Source organism: Eupeodes corollae, chromosome 3 (assembly GCF_945859685.1).
Source record: "Eupeodes corollae chromosome 3, idEupCoro1.1, whole genome shotgun sequence".
Lineage (NCBI taxonomy): Eukaryota > Metazoa > Arthropoda > Insecta > Diptera > Syrphidae > Eupeodes > Eupeodes corollae.
In genome coordinates this window covers 21,600,655-21,624,137 of record NC_079149.1, presented here as the reverse complement: position 1 = coordinate 21,624,137, position 23,483 = coordinate 21,600,655, and the positions used below count along the sequence as shown (strand labels likewise).

At 32.1% G+C, this 23,483-nt stretch overlaps 1 protein-coding gene across 1 annotated transcript in view; it reads left to right on the top strand.

Annotated features, from left to right (window-relative positions):
- Positions 1–23,483, top strand: part of LOC129952319 (folate-like transporter 2) — a 194,372-nt gene that overhangs the window by 22,192 nt on the left and 148,697 nt on the right. The gene's annotated exons all lie outside the window — the stretch shown is intronic.

The window sequence follows — 23,483 nt, the reverse complement described above, 5'->3', positions numbered from 1 at the left end:
GCCTTTCAGAACGCTTTCTTTTTGATGTTATTTCTGCATGTAATACAGATACACTTTGGGGTCGTCCACGGAGTTTTAATGCTTCCTTTTCAGCTTTGCATAAATGCTCGGCTATTTAAAGTTTAAAATCGATAAAAGGAAGATAAAATTCATGTTGAAGAGCGACGCTATAGAGAATCCACACATTCACTATGTATAAATCTGCCATTTGTAAAAATACTCTCTTATACCACTTCTTCGAACGTAAGTGTATTGGTTATTAGCCCAGCATCGAATCAAGAAGGTCCACTCCACCCATTTACTTGTTTCTCTATTGCTGGATTCATTCCCACATATGGTGACATCAGAGTAACCATTCAGTTGCAGCTTCTTTGTTCATGTTTTCACATCCCTCCTTCATCACTTTATTTTTCGGGATTCTCTAGTTGGGTTGGTGGTTGAGCCTTACGGTCCTCAAATACCTTTTTTAAATAAAATTAAGGCTTTTAATGTAAATTAAGGCTATCATACCAGATCGCAAAAAATAATGTGTGATTCATTTTTTTGGCCACAGTAGATTTTAATCTGGTAACGACATTTTCACTAAGTATTAGATGTGGAGTTCCATCAGGAAATGTATTCCTCTGGTGTCCTGCAAACAAGTCGAAATCGTAGCTTAATCCAGAAATTCTACTTCTTGGTTGTTATTACCCCATTTATGTGGCTTGGATGGATTGTACTGCTTCAGTTCATAGCGACATTTTGTTGGTATGATTTGTTAATCAACGTCGAGAAACTTTTCTTTTGGGATCAATAGCAACCGTTTTTTCTCCAAAAGTGGCCTTATCTTGAACAATTCGTCGTGTCCTTTCTGGCCCAAGTGAATGAAATTATCACTGTCGTCGAAATGGATGAAGCTTTTATTATTTCTCAAATCTATTGCACGTCATTGCTTTGAAAATGATCGATTGTCCTACAGTTTTATTTCAGTAATGTCTTTAAGAGGGAAGTCCGCAACAGGACATGCATTTAAAAATATACCCCGATAGGGTATTCAGGGATTTAATTAATTCTGGTAGCTCAGCCGATCTCGAAAGTATGAAGTTTTCCTTGACGTACGCAGGAATATGTCACTTTCTATATGAATGTTTTCGAATTGCATCTCCGATCTACGTCTTTACTTAAATATCCAAGTCACCTGCAAATTTATCATCACCCTGTGCTCCATCTCCAGGAATGGGATTCCCAAAATCGGATCTTCCGCAAAAACGACGAGTTTCTTAAGTTTAAAAACAATTAAATACATTTATTTTACTTTAATTATCAATTATTATAGGTAAAAGTGAAAAACAAGTAAAGCTAAAAAAAAAAATTTAGATTGAAAGCCCTTCAACTTTTCTTTAGACAAATGTTAATAATATTCAAAAACGTTAACAATTTAAAACTTCCTTTTATTTAACCACAATAACTGACTTTAAAGGTAAAATTTAAGCCTATATAATATATGAAAGCAGGTAGGTAAAATTATTCTTAATTGATTGTCAGATATACCAAAAAAAACAGGAATTAGGCATTTTAATAATTTCCCGGAAAAAATTGGTTAAAAAAGGATAATGTAAAGAGCCGTAAATGGCTTCGTATGCGCTATAGGAGTAATATTCGTACCGCATAGCAGTTTAAAAAAAAAAGTAAACATTTTAGTTAACCCTAAATATTTCACGAACGAATAACGCTAGAGACTTGAATTAATTTTGTATTACTGTAACCCATATATTTAAGAAAAAATCGATTAACTTTTTTTTTATAAATCAAAAAACTGTAAAAACTGTGTCACTTCCAAAATTTTACGAATAAAAATGATTTCATTTCCAAAAATAGGAAAATGACGTTAACATTTGGTAAGATTTTGAGCAAAATCGAAACGACAATTTTCTTACAAAAAACTAACAACTTAAAATAAAGTTGGAAAATATTGATTTTCGACTCAAATATCCTTTCAAAACTTTGAGATATTGGCTTTAAGCTAATTTTTTCTTTGAACAAAATTGTTGTCAAAATTTACTAAAATTTTTGGAAAAATTTAAATTGACAGTTTTCTGACAAAAAATAAAAATAATGCATGTTTATAAAAATTGATTTTCGACTCAAATATCTTTTCACAACTTTGAGATATTGTCTTTAATTTATTTTTATCTTTCAAAAAATATTGTTGTTGACATTCAATAAAATTTTGAAAAAAAATCAAATTGACAGTTTTTTTACAAAAAATAAAATTCTAAAAAAAAACAATATTAAAACTTGGTAAAAATTTATTTTCGAGTCAAATAGCTTTTTAAAAATTAAAAATATTGGCTTCAAACTTATTTTATTTCACAGAAAATATTGTTTTTAATATTCAGTAATTTTCTATATAAAAATCCAACAGTCCGTTTTTTCATAAAAATTAAATCTACAAAAAATAGTACGAAAATTTGGTAGACATTGACTTTTAAGCAAGACAAATAGACAGATGGGATGGGAAGTTATTAGTGTGGGTGGCATCCCAGCCTCTTTTTTTTTGTAATTCCCCTAATACTTCAAAAATGAGACTGCACAAAATTATGGCTGGGAAAACCTTTAGATACTCATTTTTCGAAGTTTTGTATTAAAGGTGTTGCAAAATTAAATGCGCTTTTCTGAAAACTTCATCTTTAAACTTCAAACGATAAACCTATAATTTTGAACATATCTAGGAAAATACATTATCTTTTTGAGTACGTTAATTTTATTTTATGTTTCATATTTCAATTGTATCAACAATTACACTTATTAAAAAAATAATGTAGGTGATACTCATATTGATTGCTTTTGTTGGAATCAATCTATCACCTCAGGTTTTTGAGATACAACCTTTTATAAATAGAAATTATATTAGGCTTATGTAAATTCATAACTTAGTTTTTTTTTTGTTTAAACGCAAGAATTTTCCAATCCTTTACTTCAATATCCATTTTACTTATTTTATTAAAAAAATCCTTATTACTTGCAAGTTTTCATAAAATAACGCTAATGCATTTATGATAAAACGGTTTTTAAAAGAAAATCCTGAAACGGTATTCAATACATTTTTTATTCTTATTACGAACTCGTTTCTTGAATCTATTAAGAAAATATAAAAAAAAAAACGCTGTTTACGTTTATTTCTAAGACTGAAAACATATTGCTACAATCGGAGTTTAGATTCCTATATCAGAACTAAAAATTAACTCCACGACGAATCATTCAAAAACATAAAGAAATTACATTCAATATTTCATAAAACTTCAGATAGAGTCAAATAAAGACCCATAAGTCATCAAAAGAGAAACTAGAAAAACTAAGTGGGATACTAAAATAATTTTTTCAAAATCATCATGCAGTTTATTGTTAGGGGTTATGTTGTGTTTTGACTTAGCCTCAAAAACTCTATTTTTTTTGTTTTTTAACGTTTTAAGAACGGCATATTTTACTAAATAATATATTACAATATTTAAGGTGATTTAAATTTAGGACATCTTACTTACTTACTTACTTAAGGTGGCGCTACAATCCGGACGGACCTGGGCCTCAACCAACAAGCGTCTCCAGCCAGCTCGGTCCCTAGCTAACTGTCTCCAGTTTCGCACGCCCAGTTGGTTGAGGTCCTCTCCCACCTGGGTGCGCCAACTGAGTCGCGGTCTTCCTCTACTGCGCCGCCGTCCCTCGGGATTGGATTCGAAGACCTTCCGGGCTGGAGCGTTGATGTCCATCCGCTCTACATGACCTAGCCATCTAAGCCGTTGGACTTTAATTCTGCTAACTAGGTCAGTGTCGCTGAACAACCCGTACAGTTCGTCGTTATATCTTCTCCTCCATTCTCCATCTATGCGTACGGGACCAAAAATCACCTGAAGAATTTTTCTCTCGAAGCATCCTAAGACGCTCTCATCTTTCTTTGACAGGGTCCAGGCCTGAGCGCCATAAATGAGAACCGGGATGATGAGTGTCTTATAGATGGTAATTTTACATGCTCGAGAGAGGACTTTACTTCTCAATTGCCTTCTAAGTCCAAAGAAGCAGCGATTTGCAAGAGTTATTCTTCGTTTGATTTCAGCGCTGGTGTCGTTGTCTGCATTAATAGCGGTGCCTAGGTAGACAAAGGCCTTAACTTCCTCAAAGTTATAGCTGTCCATGGTGACGTTTTGTCCAAGACGTCGTCGTTCAGTGTCTTTTTTTGATGACAGCATATACTTGGTCTTACCCTCATTGACCACTAAACCCATCTTCTTCGCTTCCGTCGCAATGCTCAAAAACGCTCCACTGACATCACGCTTTGATTTTCCAATTATGTCAATATCATCTGCGTATCCAAGTAATTGGATGGATCTTTGGAAGATTGTGCCTCTAGTGTTGACGGTTGAGTTTTGCACAATTCTTTCCAGAACGATGTTGAAGAAGTCGCATGACAGTGCATCGCCTTGTCTAAAACCTTTTTTGACATCAAATGCATCGGTAAGATCTTTTCCGACCTTGATAGAGCAGCGTGCATTCTCCATCGTCATTCTGCACAAACGGATAAGTTTGACAGGGATGCCAAAACTAGACATTGCTCGGTAGAGCTATTTCCTATAGATGCTGTCATACGCGGCTCTAAAATCGATAAAGAGATGGTGGTATCGATTTGAAGCTCCTGGGTTTTTTCCAAGATCTGCCGTAGTGTGAATATTTGGTCGATAGTGGACTTTCCTGGTCTGAAGCCACACTGATAAGGACCAATCAGGTTGTTGACAAATGGCTTCAGACGTTCACATAATACGGCAGAGAGGATCTTATACGCAATGTTAAGGAGACTGATGCCTCTGTAGTTGGCGCAGTTCAGAGGGTCTCCTTTCTTATGTATCGGGCACACTATGCTGAGATTATACTCATCGGGCATGCTTTCTTCCGACCATATTTTGCAGATGAGTTGGTGCATGCTCCCTTCCAAGTCATCGCCTGCTGCCTTGAATAGTTCGGCAGCGATGCCGTCAGCTCCAGCAGCTTTGTTTGACTTAAGTTTAGATATAGCTATCTTCACTTCGTCAAGGTCGGGTAGGCGGAATTGTTGATCTGCGTCGCCGAGGTTGAGTGGTTCTATCTCCCTTACAGCGGAATTCGGTTCGTCATCGCCGTTATATAATTTGGAGAAGTGGACATCTTACTCTTTGATAAAAGTATGGTTTTGTGTATGCAATTAAAAAAAAAAACATATTTTGTCAATCGTTGGTCGTAATCCTTTTTTTGTAGTATATCTGAGAACTAATCCCGAAAAATCCTATATTTTAAGCTTGGCTATAAAAAAATTCAAGTATTTTTCACAAAGCGGTTAAGTGTTTTTGTAATCAAAGTTTGTACCAAGCTCATTGTGAATTGAATTCAATTTGATGTGCAGATTTACGAATAGTGATTCGCCACTAATGTGACATACATCATTATCCCTCTAAGGACTCTTACAGTACCTACTGCTCTGCTCCAATGTCAAATGTTTTCACTGAAATGCCAAAAACGAGAAAGAACACAGCAAAGCAAAAAATACTCATTCACTGAAGTGAAATGAACAAAATAACCTAACCAAAGTACTGGACAAAAAGCACGACTTTAAATATTGAAATTCATCCAATGTATGAGCAATAATGTGATATTTTCTAAATAAATTTAGAAATTATCCAAACCACACACACACATACACTCACTTGGTTTGGCTTTTTGGGGACTTATGAGGGTTGATCTGAGAGGAAGGGTGGTGTATTTTGCAGAGATTTACCACAAAAGCTTTCGAATCGAATGATTTGGTTTGCTATGGTTCTATGAGTGCAATCACATGTTCAACTAAAGGCGACCATGGTGATGTTAATGGTGATGGTAATGTTGATAGTGATGGCGATGGGGATGATGACGATGACGATGATGATGATGATGTCCTTTGAATAAAAGAATTTACCAACCCTCTAGCTATAGCTTGTTCACTGACTCGCCTCCAGTTGGTTACACTCGCAGATGAAAACCGAAATGCGGCAGGACAGATTTACGAAAATGGCTAATCAAGCATCAACATTCATTAAGGCTTCTCATGTATGATGGGGTAAAAGCTAAATTGGTGATGTTTCATGGTTTACTAGTGCAATTACATGATTTGGCTATTCCCATTCACATATTCCAAATCACATCATTGCCATCATTTCCACCATTGCGCCATGTGATAGGATTCTAGGGTTTGTTGTAGTTTTTTTTGTATAAAGGATATAATGGATTTTCGATACCGAAGCCATGATAGAAAATGTTATGCGTTCTCTAAGAACGAATCGATTTATGATTTTATGTTTTTTTTTGAATAAAAGATTTTGGTACAATGATGGCGTTGAATTCACAAACACAAGAAGAGAATAGAAAAACATTCCTCTAACATCTACTTTAAAGTCATAGAGTTGATGATTTATGGTTTTTCATTAAAATAGAGGACCACCAAAAATCTGTTATATTTTAGTTGAAAATAGGTTTTGAAAATATACAATTTGTAATATTTGAGATGAAAATTTACTAAAATAAAAACACCTGATGAAAATATCGAAACTAGGGTATTTTGTTTAAAACCTGAATGAAAAATTAGTTAAGTTATCTTTCTAGTTATCAATTTTTTTAATTGAAACCGTAAATCAAAGATTTGTTTATTTTATCAACAATAAAATATATTTATGGATAGTTTAAAAAACTTTCACACACAAATTATCTTCTATGATTTCCTGTGCAACTTGAAGATACTTGAATTTTGAAAGATTGTCAAAAATCTGAGGTCGTATATAAGTAAAGTAAAATACCAACTACTCAATTATTTACCCTATTTTATTTTGTAAGATTGTTAAGACGAATGATGTCTTAGTTTTTATTTTTCTTCTCCTAATTTGAATATTATAATACCTACCTTTTCTTGTCAATTATAATGTTGAGAACTTATATAGACATACCTACTTTTGTGCATAAAGGACATGGTAGGGCTATATAGTTAGCTAGTTTTGAAATACAAGGATATAACAAGGAGCCCACTTTCATGTAGACAAAGTAGGTCTTTTATTGTTATGTTATACACCATATTGCCATTATATTGTTTTTTAAACTGCAATTGTTAACTTAACATATTTTCCACCCTTTTTAGCCATTTATTTTTTAGCCATGTGTTTTGTCCTCTTCGACTTCGGTCTTCGTTGTCGTCGTTGTCCTCGTCGTCGTAGAACAACGTGATTGTTTCAAATTATATTTACCAAAGCAATTGTGTGTGTCACAATAAACGGTCATTGTTTGCGCGAATAAGCTGTTGAGGAATGTAAAACGGGCGATGCTGGTCTTGTATACCCCAACAATTTCCAACCTACCTTATACCTACTTATACCCTTAACGACATTTTATTTTTTCACTGCTTGTAGATACTTTTTTTGTTCTTTTTTTTATTGTTTGCATTAAAGAAAAAAGACTAAAATCAATAGGAATTACCACAAAATAAATGTAAAAGAGTAAGACCTTGTTTGTTGGAAAATTTTATTAAATATAAAATTCATTCTCTATTGGTTTCCAATTTGTAGAAAAGGAAATTCAAATCAATATAAAAATTATGATAATAGTGAATTAAATATAAAGCAAAACAATTTTTATTTTAAATAAGCAACTTGTAGGTAGGGCTTATATTACATTCTGGTCAAAAGGGATTATTTTGTAAGTGCAATTTAAGTTGAACGTGGAATTTTTATACTATTATTAATTATGTAAAAAAAACAAGACATTCAAATTAAAAAATACATTGACAAATCTTTTTACTTGTCATAGACAAAATTTTTGTACCACATTATTTAGGACACAATTATTAGGTTCCATAATTTAGCCATTTTTAAAGCAACACACAGAAAGTCAAGTCTGAGATTTAAGCCCACCAAACTAATTTAATTTCTATTTTATATGAAAACGTTAATATGCTGGAAACTAGATTTACTTTATTTTTATTTCTATGTACAATTAGATGTTTGTTTGTTTTGTACCATTTCCAAGGAAAAAAAAATAGTACGTATACGCCTAAGTGAACTTCTAATATATTGTTGTTTTTCTTAGAGATATAACACTGTGTATTTATGATCAGTAAAACTTTGGTATGTGTATTCTTTACATTTAACTTCTTAAGTATGGTATTTTCATGTACACATTTCAAGATATAAGTTTTAGAAGTGAAGTTTTTTTCGGGGTAAGGTTTTTTTTTTCGAAAACAAGAAATTTAGTTTTGTTTCCAGAATTATTAAATTAACTGGAAATTAATGATATTTATGCATAAATACATTTTATTTGGTCGATCTACGGCTTAAAAAGAACCATAGCCTAAGTGATTATGAGCTTTTTACTAATTTTAAATGAAAGTAATGTCAGAAGTATTACTCGTAGTTAAGTAAAATATGAGTTTCACTGTAGTTTTGTTTATTCAACTAAACTAACGTATCTTTGCAAATTCTTCACAATTTATACATAAAGATAAAATATCAAAGAATATAATTTAAATAAATGCCTACGGATGCTATGGTAACAAAAAAACACGCAATTTGTTTGAGAGCCCTTTCTGCATGTTTTTGCATTATTATCTGTATAACAATTTTTTTTTCGAATATGATATCTCTTCTGGTTCTTGACCTATGGACGACCAAAAAAACGTCGCAAATATACGGACATACATACACCCGCACAAACAGACAATCTTTTATTTCGACTCTAGGGTGCAAAAATATTTTGTACTTCAAAAAATAACGTCCCTGACATAATGGAAAATATTGCATCTAATAGAGAAGGCAAAAAGGGGGTCCAACTTCTTTGTCTGTCTGTCCTTGCCCTTACAATATATAATTGTAAAGCGATTTATTTCGAAATGGCGGTTGTGTAGAATTTTTGCATTGGCATTTGCGTTTCCATAGGGCCTACGGGCAGATTAACAGCTTATGGAATTTTCAATCCTTATGATTTCACGAATTCTTGTCGAAATGTTGCACTTCTAAATCAACTAAAATAGACAGCATTTAGATAAGTCAGTTTCAAAATTTGAGTATTAGAATCAATACTATCAATAGTATTATTCGAAAGCTGGTACTCAAAAGCTTATCCCGGCTATAATTCATTTAGGATATAATCTTTGTAGTAATAAGGGAAAATTTCAAAAATATATTTTTCTAAAATTCTAGGTAAGTCAAAACACTTTGGGAGTTTTAAAAAATGTTAACCAACTTTTCATAGAGAGATATAGTAATAAGTCTAATTTTAAAAGTGGAAAAAAATTATTACTAAAAATGTGTAAACATTGATTTAGACTTAACTTTAAAAACCCTCCAAAAATCAGTAAAGGAGTTTATTGACCTTAATTTAAATTTAATTTAAAAAAAAAAACACCGATTCCAAAATTGTTGAGAAAAAATTATTCGACATAATTTTTAATGAATTAAAGAATTAAGTTCTACCAAAAATACTACTTTTTTGGGTTTGTCTCAAATATTTTAACAGAAAACAGTTTACTTTTAAATATACAAATTAACTAGCTGACCCGGGAGACTTCGTACTGCCTCAAGCGATAAATAAAAGACCTACACTTTTGCGTAATTTAATTTCAAAACAAACAAAACGTTTTGAGTAATAAAGCATGAAGTTTTATTATTATTTTCGACACATCATGTTGCTTACTTTAAAAAACAGAGTTTTCCTGAAATACTGGCTATGTATAAGGTTAACATTTTTATTAACAGACACACACTGTTATGATACACTCTGTTAATCAATTTAAAGTTCACATAAGCTATATTTTTGTTTTGTTTTGTGGTGCGTAAATAAACAAAGAAGACGGTTTTCCGGCGCGCAAACACGCGACGTATAATTGTCCATGCGCGAAACAGGGAAACTACAAGTTGATTCCGAAAATTTCTAAAGACTGTCCTTGCAATTTATTCATTGTCATAGCAAAGGCCAGACGTACTGGAAATTGTAAGCGTTTAAAATCGAATGGTAAATCCTTTGGAATCATCGATATTCGCGGGATGAAGACATTATCTCCTTTGTATTTTCCTTTTATGATTGTTGCCGTTATTCATTAGCTTTTTCACAGACAGTCTTGTCCCATTGTACTGTCTAGGTTGATTAATGTTACGCAGCATGGTGACAACTGATCCCACTTTTAACTGCTAATTGTGAGGTAGTAATCTAGGTCATTAAAGTGCATTTAAAAACTCCGTGGTATAGTTAACTACGTCATCCTGGTTCATTATGGTTATTGAACTTTTGGGCTATATCTGGAAAAACGCGCTGAATAAGCTCCTCTTTTGAACCTGTGATGCGACAGAAATATATGGGTAATGTGATGAATCCGGTCGAGGTGTCCATTGCAACTTTATAATTTCCAATGTCTAACAACTGCTTCGCAAACACATTTGCAGTTTCATCATGTTGGAAAAATACTCACATATTAGTTTCGAATTGGAGTGTCTTTACGTACTAAAACGAATTCGATAATTTTAGGCATGTATTTAGTTCATCAGCAACAGTTGATCGGAGAATAACTGGAAGAGTCTGACGAAAATCACCTGTCAACAGAATCAAAAATAAAAAATAATTTGGTTCTCACGAAGATCTTATGGGCCATTGTGCATTCATCCCAAACAATTAATTTGCATACCTGTAGGATCTTGGTCATTACGCTATATTTGGCGATGTTGCAACTTGGTGTTTCGGTGATTTGCATGTTTAATAGTAGAATGCGCAGTTAGTCCGCCTTCTAGCAGAGTCGCAGCTGTTCCAGATGAAGCCAAAGCTAGAGCAACATCATTTCGCGATCTGATCCTCGCCAAAAGCAATGAAATCAAGAACTTTTTTCCGGTTCCTCCGAAAGTGCGTCAGAATGATTGACATATTAGTTGGTTGTCAAATCTAATGTCAAATATTATGGTTGTGTTCAGAAACTTAATTTGTGACAAACAGATCCTCCAAAGTATACGCGAAAACTGTTTCCATAGATATGATTGAATTTGAACTTTATGCAGCGGTAGTAAAATGCAAATTGACTCTTTGACGTTTGGAACACACCTTAATTGCTTAGACAATAGTAACTGATAATAATTTGATATGAACTTTACTGAATAGCAATAAAGTTTAAATTGACTCTAAAAAAAGGGTTGTTTTTAGGGTTTTCCCGGAAATTATTTGATTTTTTCTCGCCTTTTCAACCTTCCCTAGACCTCAACAAACATTTCAAGACTAAGATAAGATAAATCCGTTTAGTTGTTTTCGAGTTTTAGTGAGACTTACGAACAGCAATTTATTTTTATATATGTATATATAGTTAAAGAAGATAGAAGATTTGAATGAAAATTTAGCAGAATAAAAAAAGTTTGATATTTTCTAAAGTCACCAATTTGCTAAGGCCTCTATTTATGACTCTTTTATAAATCTTTACCAACATTTTTTAAATGTAACTTAATAGAAAAAGAATACGATACTTACCCAAAATCATACAAGAGATTTTTTAATGTTGTACTAAATATAGATTATTAAATTTTATATTTAACTTAGTTGTAATAAAAACACAAACAAATTCAATAAAGAATGAAAAGAAAAGGTCAAAAACCATTAAATTTCATATTTTAATATTTATTTTTTCAAATTTAAACATATTTTGGAGACCTTTGCCGACGCTCATAAAATTTTATTGGACATTTATCATTTGGGCCATATTTCGAGTAATAATATTTTGCCTCCCTAATTTTATAGCTATAACCAATTGAACCCTCTCTTATATCCCAGCACTACCTAAGAACCAATTTATTTTATGACAATAAATAATTATTATTAAAAGCTTTATAAGCATAGATTCGTTTTCTTTCTTAAATTCACATGAAATTTATCAAAACGCCACTTAAAGATGCTGCAACAAATAGGAACAAGCAAAGTAAATAAAGGAAAAAGAAATCTCGTTTCCATCTTGTTGTTGAAAATTATTTAAAGACCCAAGCCTAATGCTTTCATTCAAATATACATAAGCCTACGCATATATCTACCCAACCCTACAGTTTACATCCTCAACTACATCAGTTTACTTTCTTTTCTATATTCAAGTCTATTTGTTTATTTATAGAGAACAAGAAAATAAATAAGGCATTTAGTTAGATTTATTTTTCCGTCGCCCATTTTTACCAAAAGGTAGATTTAGATTTTTCCTTTTGAAAAACAATCGACTACGACGCACGACGACGGAACAGCGGCGAACGGTTTCCAGGAAGTAAAAATATTTACTCAATTCCCAAATACAATATGTTTCGTAAAAGTAAAACGTTACTTTTAGATATTTTCAGGGTATCCGCATCCAACCATGCTGTGAAATAGGTCGGATCGGAAGAGGTAGCTGGATGGGGGTGGGTGATGGTGGGTCGGGTTATGGGTGACAGGAGGTAATATGGTATAATTATTTATTTATTGTTTGGATGTAGATACAAGTATATGATTTTATCTGCAAAGGATAAATAATACAGATTTATATAAACGTACAAGTTAGTATAGTCCCTGAACAAACATATTATACAACATATATCAACACCTGAAGGCAATGGCTAAGAAAAGGTTAGGTAGGTTGCTTTAAAGCATTTCATGTTAAGCGATAACAGGAAGGTGAAGCTCTTAAATACTATTGGTTCCGTTTGTCTACAGGGGACGTGATATCAATCCTGTATTGACTGTTGATTATGAAAGTTAACGAAATTTTACTTAAAAATGAAGAACTTAAAATGAGATTAATCTCGTAAATCTCTTTTTTGATAGATGGGATTTGTATTGAAAGCTTTATACTTATTCATATTATTATCAATTGAGGTTTTTCGCTTCCGATAGTAAAACTGTAAAAAAGATGATACACATACGTCAAAAATGTATATTATTGAAACTTGAATAACCGAATTTTTAATTCAAATTTTCATAAAATCAAAAGAAAACTTTTAAAAAAGCTTTTATGTTGTGACTGAACGAAATAGCAAATTTCACAACCATAATGCGAAAATCAAAAGCTTTATACCATTTAAACTGTTATACAGGATATCTGAATGGATGTTTTAAGGACAAGCTTTTCCGTTGGAGTTTAGTACAAGAAATCATAATTTGAAATTCGCGGTTGGCCAAAATACAAATATAAGATTAATTTTATTTTTCTAACTGGTGTTAGAAATAAGTTCAGTAACTAATTTATGTACACAACAATTTTGAATGTGATACTAATAATAATATTGTACGCTATATTCCTATTCATGTTTATTAACTTCCCATAGGCAGTTATTGTAATGGGTCCGATTCGTCAAATTGAAAATTTTGACATTTTTCGACGTTTCAAAGTCCATAGAGGCGAAATAAAAGATTTTTAGAAAGATGTCTGTGCGTGGGTGTGTACGTCCGTACGTCCGTTATTCCGTATGTCCGTACGTTCGCGACGTTTTTTCATCCTCCATAGCTCAAGAACCAGTAGAGGTATTGAATTCAAATAATTTTTGTTATACAGATAATAAGGCAGAAAGATGCAGAAAGAGCTCTCAAGAAAATTGTGTGGGTGATTTTTTTTACCATAGCAGTTTGAAAAAAAGGTGAAAATTTTGGTTAACCCTAAATATCTTACGAACCAAAAACGCAAGAGACTTGAATTAAATTTTATATAATATATTGTAACGTGATATCAAAAAATATATTTAAACAAAAAATCGATTTAACGTTTTTTTTTTTAAACAAAAAAACTGAAAAAAAATTTGACATCTCCAAAATTTTACCACTAAAATATTATTTCATCTCCAAAACAACTTTATGCAAGGAAGAATAATGTTTTTGACATCTGATAAAATTTTGAGAAAATTGATTTTGATTGATTGACAGTTTTTTTTTTTATAAAAAATAAAAATCTAAAAAAAACATTACTCAAAGTTGGTAAAATTGAATATCGATTTAAATATCTTTCCAAAAACTTGAAATTTAGACTTTAAACTTATAATATCTTATAAGAAATACTGTTTTCAACATAAGAACACATTTTAAGAAAAATCGAATTGACAATTTTCTTACAAAAGAATAAAAACCTAAAAAAAATAATACAAGTTGGTAAAAATTGATTTTCGACTCGAATATCTTTTCAAAACTTTAACAAATTGGCTTTAATTTACTTTTATCTTTCAAAAAATATTATTGTCAACATTCAGTTAAATTTTGGAAAAGATCGAATTGACAGTTTTCTTACAAAAAATTAAAAACCGAAAAAAATTAACAAAAGTTGGTAAAAATTGATTTTCGACTCAAATATCTTTTCAAAAATTGTAGATATTGGTTTGAAACTAATTTTATCTTATAAAAAATATTGTTTTCAACATGCGATAAAATTTTGAATAAAATCGAATTGACAGTTTTGTTTACAAAAAATAAAACTCGAAAAAAAACAATACTAAAACTTGGTAAGAATTTACTTTCGACTCAAATAGCTTTTCAAAAATTAAAAATATGGTCTTCAAACTTTTTATTTCACAGAAAATATTGTTTCCGATATTCAGTAATTTTTATATAAAAATCCAACAGTCCGTTTTTTCATAAAAAATAAAATCCACAAAAAATAGTACGCAAATTTGGTAAAAATTGATACGAGTACATATAGACAAACATTTAAGCAAGACAAATCGACAGACGTGATGCGAGTTATCAGTGTGGGTCGCGTCCCAGCCTCTTTTTATCTTTTTCTTTTAGTTGTTTTTGTAGGTTTTCGTGTTTTGTTCAAAAAAGTAGTAAGTTAAATTATTCTAAAAATTAAATTAAAAATTTTAAATTTCAAAATTTATTTTTTAGCGAGATTTTTAGTCGAAAAACAATTTTTAAGAATTTTATTAGCTTTCCTTCAAATTTTTATTTCGTATGTAAAAAAAATACAGATTGGGTTTTTCTTAGAAAATTTAATACAAATTGAAACCATTTTGAAGTCAATATCCTTACTTATTCACGATACATTGTGAATCGAGCATAATTTTTTCCAATTTGGCTTACTATTTTATGTAAATATGATGATGAAAAAACTGACTGTGGGATTTTTATAAATATTCTACTAAATGTTAAATATAAAATTTTCTATAAGATGAAATTAGTTTGGAGCCGATATCGTTTATTTTTGTAAAGATATTTAAGTTCAAAATCATTTTTTCCAACTTTTAGTAAAGCTTTTTTTTTTATTTTTGTTTTTGTAAGAAGAACTGATTTTTCTCAAAATTTTACTAGATGGTTTTTCAGTTGTTCTGATTTATAATAAAAAAGAGGCTGGGATGCTACCCATACTGATAACTTCCCATCCCGTTTGTCGATTTGTCTTTCTTAAAGTTTGTCTATATGTACTCGTATTAATTTTTTACCAAATTTGCGTACTATTTTTTATTTATTTTATTTTTTATGAAAAAACGGACCTTTGGATTTTTATATAAAAAATTACAGAAAATCGAAAACAATATTTTCTGTGAAATAAAATAAGTTTGAATCCAATATTTTTAATTTTTGAAAAGCTATTTGAGTCGAAAGTAAATGTTTACCAAGTTTTAGTAATTTTTTTTTTCAGAGTTTTGTTTTTTGTAAAAAACTGTCAATTCGATTTTTTTCAAAATTTTACAGAATGTTGAAAACATTATTTCTTATAAGATTAAATTAGTTGAAGCCAATATTTCAAATTTTCGAAAAGATATTTGAGTCGAAAATCAATTTTTACCAACTTTTATTAATTTTTTTTAGACTTTTATTTTTTATAAAAAAAAAACTGTCAATTCGATTTTTCTCAAAATTTTATCAGATGTCAAAAACATTATTTTTCGTTGCACAAAATTGTTTTGGAGATGAAATCATATTTATGTAGTCAAATTGTGGAGGTGACCAATTTTTTGTTCAGCTTTTTTGATTTATAAAAAAAAAACTTTAAATGGATTTTTTTCAAGAAATATACTTCTTTGATATCACGTTACAATATATTATATAAAATTTAATTCAAAGGTGGGTTATCGGAAATCGAACGTACATTTTTAACAATTTTGTGTGCATTTTTTGCAGATTTAAATTCTCATGTTGGATTTTTGTAATAATTTGACTGAATGTTGAAAACAAAATTTTGTATAAGATGAAATTAGTTTGAAGCCAATATCTTTAATTTTTGCCCAGATATTTGAGTCGAAAAATAATTTTTACCAAATTTTAGTAATGGTATTTTAGAAACCCGTTACTTATATTTTTTTTTTCAAAATTGTATCAGTTTTCAAAAACGTTATTTTTTGTTCGTATACTGTTATTTTGAAGGTTCATACAATTTTCGAGGTGACATACTTTGTTTCATTTTATTTTATTTATAAGAAAAACGTTAAATTAATCATTTTCCAAAATTATCCTAGTTCGTTATCACGATAGCGTTAACAAAATATTTCAAGCTTTCTGCATACAATTCAAATAATAACTGTGTTTTCAAAACAAAATACTTTTACAAATAATTATTTGCCAAAGTGATATTGACATGTTTCGAAGATGATGGCAACACAAGCCAGCAAAATAAATACTTTTTACAAAAGTCAACGCTCTGACTACTTCGTATAATTATTTACTAAGCACAACAAATATAGATAGATAAAGATTTTATTGAATTAAAATAATATTTATATTACACACCAAAAATGTTTACAAAAATCACTATAGCATGGCAATTACCGTCTTCCAGATTGACAACAAAACACAATGAATGTAAAAAGCCCTCAATATAATTACTTTTAAATATTAAAGAAGGTATTTATAATATTTTTTAAATAAAAACAGTTCACGATAGACTACAAATAATTCAAAAAACATTCCATTATAGCGCTTCTATATTTAAGCGCAGTTTTGCAAAATTCGTAAAGATTGGCAACATCCATTTCATTCAATAAACTTATCACTTGATCTTTCGATTGAAAGTCTGTTCTAAATACATACATCTATTAGTTCACTACGTAGTCTGACCATCATAGAAATCACACGGACAGTATTGGAATCCTTAAAATAGTTGTTTTCTGCAAGGTTATGATTTAATCTTCTGTAAGTTTTTTTTTTTTTATAATAAGCGCACACTCAAAGGGATATATTACCCTTATTATGAAGACACAGTGTGAGCACTAGGAAAGGGAGAGAGGGTTTGAAAGGAGATGTCGGTGCACATTGGTTTTGAATTCCTGAATATTGCAATAGCTGGGAAAGACAGAGTGTGGCATTCCACATTCGCATAGTAGGCTAAAGAACGAATCTCTGTACTTGACAGTACGACCGAAGTTGGGCTCGAGTGTATATTGATGAGCATTCCTAGAAGCGCGAGTATTACGGTTGAACTGTTTAAGGGGAGGAATGCAGTTGGCTATTTCTCTAGAGCATAAACCATTAAAATAACGGTAAAAGAGGGTGAGACAAGAAACATTTCGACGATGTTCAAGTGACGCAAATGATCTTATAATGGTAATATCACCAATCAGTCTAAATGCTCTACGTTCAATACTGTCCAAGAGGCTTAAGTAAGTTGCAGGAGCACCAGCCCAGATATGGGAGTTATACTCAAGCTTTGGACGTATATAAGTCTTGTAAATAAAAGCCAGATCAGAAGGGGAGAAAAACTTCTTGCATCGCCTTAGAAAACTCAAACATCTTGCGGCATTTTTGGCGACATCGCGTATGTGATCGTTCCACATAAGGTGGTTGGTAATACACATACCGAGAATATCGAGATGTTCAGTTTCCTCGATGCAAGTGCATTATGGATAATGGCAGGGGGGGTATATTTTGCTTTAACGATACAAGACAGCATTGCGTTTTCGAAGCATTAAATTCCACGCGGTTTCTTATTCCCCATTGTACAATGCTGTTTATGTCGGAATTTAATGAGCTTATCATATTTTGTCGTTGGAGTTCCACATCCGAAGAAGAGGGGTGTGAATCTGAAAACGAATATGGAAAGCTAAGAGTACTATCGTCAGCGATTAGATGTTGCAGACAGGAGATCATTAATAAAAATGAGAAAGAGTGTTGGAGATAGAACAGAGCCCTGGGGCACACTAGCATTTATTTTGTGGTTTTCAGACTTGAATCCATCCAATACAACTTGTATTGAACGATTCGAAAGGTAATTACTAATCCAATGAAGGAGGGATTCATGCAAACTGAAAGCACGCATTTTCGATAAGAGAGCCTGATGCCAAACCCTATCAAATGCTTTTGAAATATCAAGTGCAATAATCTTACTTTCTCCAAAACTATGTAAAGATTTGTTCCACTGTTCGGTGAGATGAACCATGAGATCACCAGTGGACCTATTGCTACGAAAGCCATACTGTCGGTCATTAAGAAGCTTCCGTTCTTCAAGATATTTCTTGAGCTGATAATTAATCAGCGTTTCCATGACCTTGGAAAGAAGGGACGTAAGTGCAATCGGTCGATAATTAGACGGTGAGGAAGATTCGCCTTTTTTGGGAATAGGCTGGACAAATGCGGTTTTCCATCCGCTCGGAACGAGACCTGTACAAGGTTCTGTACAAGGAATTAGACGCATCAGCTATATATTCAGCTCTTCATTTCTCATCAACCTTTAAAATGACTTCATACAAAATGTTTTTAGCGCTTGTTAAATCCTCTATGGATAATTTAATTAAATTTAACATTCCTCAGAAAGATCTTGCCACTCTCAATACCAACTGCTTTGATCTTGTAAGGCTTTTATTGCCTGTTTTTTTTACTACCCGTGAATCATTCATTTTAAAAACGTTAAGCTATAAGTCCGCTTTGCAACTTCAAGGTTTTATAAACAAAAGAGAGAGACCCGTTTCCAGCATTATTGGGGACATAGTTTGCTGTATTTTTTTGAAAATGAAATATTCTTTTTCTAAAGTGCGTTAGGAGTTTTTCAACCGAATTGTACTTTTTACATCCCCATACCTGCGATCCATATGAAAGTATGCTCTCAGAAACTGCTTCAAATACTTTTAACTTGCTACTATGTGCTTTACACTTATTCATGAAGCATTGTTTCCAGGTCATATTTATAGCAGTTTTCCGCTCAACCAATTTCTCCTTCAAGTGTTTATTCATATTTAAATTATTTGTAACAGTAATGATAAGGTGTTTGTATTCTCGCACACATTCAATATTTTCGCGATTATAGCTCCATTTTTCATTTGATGCATTACGTCCACCACCACTCTTAACAACTATAACCTTAAATTTATCTATATTTACTATAAAATTCCATAGCTAGCAATACTGGTAAACCCTGTTAATAATGAGCTGCAGAGTTTCAGGTGATTGCGCAAACATGACTATATCATCTGCGAATAGAAATGCCTTAATCCGCATCCCTGCGAACTTCACTCCACCAGGCAGGTGGAAGACCTTTTAGACTAAGGTCTGAATAATGCAAACAAGGTAGGGCTTAATGTACAACCTTCTCTCACTCCCGGTGAGGTTTCAAAGCAGTCTGAGAGTTCTTCACCTATCCATACAGCCGCCCTTGTTCCGCTATATAGGTGCTCAAGAACGCGACCAAACTTTAATGAAATCCCAAGACTATGCAGCTTATAGAAAGCACAACAAACATTTATAGAAAAACAATGTTACTCAATGGGGGCAAAGCCTAACTTATAAGGAATCACAATTCGAGGAACTTTTTTTGTTTTACATTAATATTTTTAAAACATATTAAGCTTTAAGACCAAAAGATTGGTTCATGGCTATAGTCTCACAGCTAGACGAACTATAGCCTTTTTGGCAACATTAAGTAATACAAATCAATTTTTTTTTAACTGTACACTGTAATTTTTATTTTTAGACCAAACGATAAATTTATTTTAAAGTATACATTAAGTTAAGGTTCTAAGTGTGATATTTGTATATGTGTGTTTTGTTTTAGCTTTGCACGAAGCATTAACTTTTAATTTTAACGTGATACCAAATCGATTTACTAAAAACTCCTCAGGTACAAACTCGCCTTTATTTTTTTTATTTTCAACGAGAAACTTACTCAACACTTAAAATAAAACAAAGACAAAATTTACGAGCAATTACTTACTTACTCCAAGTTGGATTTTGTAAACATTTTTTGTTTAAGGTATAATAAATTTTAACTTCACAATTTGTAACCCGCATAACTAACCACAAAATAGATATAAACTTTTTTAGCCTTTGCGATAAGAGGACGAGGTTAAGACTAAGTAAGATAGAACATCATCGTAATGTATTTAAATTGACCCTATACTCGTATAACCTAAGTGAAAAACCCATAAACACTAACTTTTTCCGTTTTTTTACGAGTCATACATGTTTATGTTTACATATCAGCTATATATATACAATTCAATAAACTATCTAGCTTGAGGATGGTTTCGCCTTCTGTGCCTTTCCTTCGCATTGCCTTTGGATAGACTAGGTTTTCTGGAGCCAGATTCTACTGGCGTCACACATACCACGCGTCGCATCGGTTATACTAAATTTCAAAACCTACACAAGAAAAAACTGTTCATAAGGCCCAAAAAATGTCGTTACACATTAAAACCCTCATCTCTCTCTCTCTCTCTCTCACTTTTACATGGTTAATAGCCCAATTTTTTATAACTCATTGGATCATTAAAATCATCAAAGTCATCGAAAAGACATTAAAGAAATTAAACATCACCACCACCGCGCGCGCCGCCACCGCGCTCCGCAGCACCTATTTGCATAATTTTATTGAATTAAATTATGCGTCAACATTTTCTTCCATCTTCTAACATCCTTCGTGTCCTGATGATAATTTAACATTCTTTTGATTTAATACTAAACAACAGCGCGCAACTTAAGCCAAATAGCAAAATAATACAATAAAAAATTTCCATGAGGTGGATGAAGGGAAGGGTAGAAAAAAAAAATATTAATCGCAGGATAAGGCCGTTAAGGATAATTTATTTATATGAAAGGATTTTTCTGTTTTTTTTTTCTTATCTCCAATTTTATGTCGTAAAAGTTTTTCCCTTCATCATTTGAGTCTTCAATTTTTATCCTTGTAGTGAAAGGATGGGCGACTTCCGGTTGAAGAAGGATATAGCACATAATTGTGAAACAAATCTGCGAACGACGAAGATGACAAAGACTTGTATTAAGGACGCACTTTTTTGGGATTATTAAATGACATAGAAAATTTCCCAGGACATCATTATATTGGTATGTGGGAGTAGCATGGGACCTGGCAAGATATTTACTCTTTTTTTTCTCAACTTCCGGCACTATAAGGATATTGTTTGTATTCAACAAAAAAAAGAAAGAACAAAAGCAATTGGGAATTTCAATTCTGAATTAAATGTACAAAATAGCAAACATCAAAAATAAGAAAATTGAAAGTCCTTGCCATATTAAATATTTAAGTTTTTTTGCTTATTTTGAGACTTGACTTCTGATTTGAGGAACCTTCAATAAGAGCAACTCAGTGCGACCAAAATGTGTTCTTTTTATTACATAAATTTATTAGATATATTTTGTATAGGAATTTTTCTACAAATATGAACATCGGCCTTTTCCTTTTTGCGGACTGTATATTAAATTTTTTTCAAGTTGATTTTCTACCCCATTAACAATCCAGAACTTTGATGGTAGCCGGCGGCGGCGGCGGTGGCAGCGGACGGATATATTTTGTGGTGGCCTAATATCTTTGAAAAATAAACTTTTTGTCGGGAAACAGAGAGGGAGTTAAAAATATTCGCGATGGTTTGTTTTCCTTTTTTTTTCTTATTTGGTTGTATTTATTTTTATTATTGCAGAGATGTAAAATAGAATAAAAAAATGAAAAATTTGAACAGAAATTTATGTTGTGGATAAAAAGGAATAAACTATCTAGAATTTAAGGGGGTTTTTATGTTATTTTGACTAAAATAAAATAAAAAATTAAAATATATAATAATTAAAATATAGAATAATAGGTTTTCCAATAAGAAGATTCATTTATACTAGCACACTGTTTGTAGAATAATCAACTCAAAACTAAGAAACTCTTCTGGCAGACGATTCGTTAATGAAGGGACACCGCAGGGTGGTGTTCTATCCCCTCTTTTCTGGAACCTAGTGGTGAATGACCGATTTTAATGTACGGAGTGGCAGTAGAGTGGACTGCTTTACAGAAAGCTATAGACCGCGAAAATTAAATAAAGTCCAATATTCAGCTTGCCTATGTATAAGCGGATCGCTTCGCACGACCTGGTGGCACTGGACACCTTTAGGCTCAACTACAATAGGCATAAGATAGCATATGCGCGCATAAGTAAACGTGTGAATACAAAGAATCTCAATGCGAGTGAACATACTGGAGTCTATCTCCGTTCTGTTCAATTTTTCTCAGTTTCGTTAACTTAAGAAAACTTAAGCAAGAGCGATCCCAGTCGCTCGCCGCATAAGTAAAATCTGACATGTAGATACGTGAGCGAAATTGCATTATGGCTATCCGCAGTAATTTCACAAACTTAAGTGAATTTCCGTTGGGTATTTGACTTAAGCTTATGCTTATTATGTTGGGCCTTTACTCTACCTAACACTTCTTGATATATTTACCAAAGAAGTAGCTGTAACCTCTGCTATTCGCCTCAAAGCTTCGTCGTATTAACAACAACAGTGTCCACCCCGTAATTCGTAGGTATTCAGAATCAATTCCAAAGCATACAGTCAATACTATCCCCCAACTGCAATTAAAAGAAAATTATAGATTTCTATACCTTAAATATTTTTCTGGGAGAATAGGGCACTACTGGAAGACGAGTCATTCCAATTTTACAGAAATGGATCAAAAACAAAAGAAGGGGTTGGTGGAGGATTGCACTCTGAACGACTGAAATCATTGTAGCGTATTCCAGTCGGAACTTTTGGTGATAAAAGAAGTCTTGTCCTGGCTTAAAGAAAACGTGATATCAACATCTAATATCCGTATTTTCTCAGATAGTCAGGCCGCTATCTCTGGACTCTGTCTCTACAAGCTCTTAAACTGCCTATAATTGTCGATCATCTTTAATGGAGATGGCTCAACAGTTTAATTTTCACCTTTGCTGAGTGTCGGTCTATAGAGACTTTCCAGGAAATTTTAAGGCAGATGAACTTGCTAGGAATGGAACAGTACGACCAATTCTACCATGTGTGGTAAATGCTGACATACCAATTGCTACTTATAAATTATTGCTGATGCAGGACGCTATGAAGAAGACAAACACCAGGTGGAACAAAGTGTCATAACCAGACACTATTTAATAAGAAAGCAAGGCTAGGCGTATTCTCAAAAGACTTTTGCAGAAGCTGTTTGTACTAGGAAGAAGAGGAAACAGTTATTAACCTTCACTGTACATACCCTGCTCTAGCTTAAAAATGCAAGAATTTACTAGAAGAATTCTTCTATATTGATCTAAATCATA